Genomic DNA, 1,190 nt, shown 5'->3' with positions numbered 1-1,190 from the left:
TCCCATTCTTCTCAGAGTCAGCCACAGTTTGTTCTGATCCACATAGTCAAATGCCTTTGCATAGTCAATGAAACACAGACATTCCTCTGGTATTCTCTGCTTTCAGCTAAGAGCCATTTAAAATTGACTGTAATATCCCTAGTACCATGAACCCTTCTAAGCCCAGCCTGTACTTGTGGCAATTCTCTGCTGATGTGCTTTTCCAGTCATTTTTGAATAATTTTCAACAAGATCTTGCTTGCACATTATATTAATGATATTGTCTGATAATTTCCACACTCTGCTGGATCACCTTTTTTTTTTAATAGGAGTAAGGATCTTCCAGTAAGTTGGTCAGGTGGTTATCCTCCAAATTTCTTGGCACAACTTGGTGACAGTGTCTAGGATCTAGCTGCTGCTGCTGCTGATGATGATTTAAACAGTACCACTTGTGGGTACTATGTTCACTTAAATGATCAATGATATGAAACTGCTGCGTGATCACCTCTAAAGCCAAGAAGAGAGCCAGGGAAAGTAGATTAATGGAAATACAGTGTAAATAATGATAACAGTGACACATGGTAGAAATTGTAACCCATTTCATGAAGCAGTGTCTAGGAAATTGCTAAATGGAAAACTAATTGGCTTTCTAACCTGACAGCTAAGTTCATAGTGGTGGTTGTTGTTGTTAGATGCTGTTTGGAAGAATACAACTCATGTTGTTGTTATATGCTGTAAAGTCATCTGCAGCTAACTCATAGTGACCCTGTGTACAACAGCCTTAAACCCTGCTCTATCCTGTGGCAATCTGACTGTTTCCAAAACACATACCCCATTACCTCAGTCACTGAATCAATCTACCTCATAGAGAGTCTTCCTTTCCTGTGCTGTCCCTCCACTCTCCCAAGCACGACTTCCTTCTCCAAGGACTGGTTCCTCCTTGCAACATGTCCAAAGTATCTCAGACAAAGCTTCAGAATCTTTGCCTACAAAGAGCAGCCTGGTTTAACCCTCTCCAGGTTGAATCTGTTTATTTTCTTAGCAGTCCATGTATATTCAATACTCTTTTCCAGTACCACAGCTTAAAGGCATCAATTCTTCTTTTATCCTCCCTAGTTATAATCCATCTCTCTGATGCATGACAAGTGATTGCAAAGACCACGGTCTGTATCAGGCACACCTTAATCCCCAAAGTGACACCATTGCTCTTC

Source organism: Elephantulus edwardii, unplaced genomic scaffold (genome assembly GCF_000299155.1).
Source record: "Elephantulus edwardii isolate Elephantulus edwardi_28Jun2011 unplaced genomic scaffold, EleEdw1.0 scaffold00069, whole genome shotgun sequence".
NCBI lineage: Eukaryota > Metazoa > Chordata > Mammalia > Macroscelidea > Macroscelididae > Elephantulus > Elephantulus edwardii.
The sequence above is the reverse complement of the archived record's forward strand: the minus strand, read 5'-3'. Positions refer to the sequence as shown.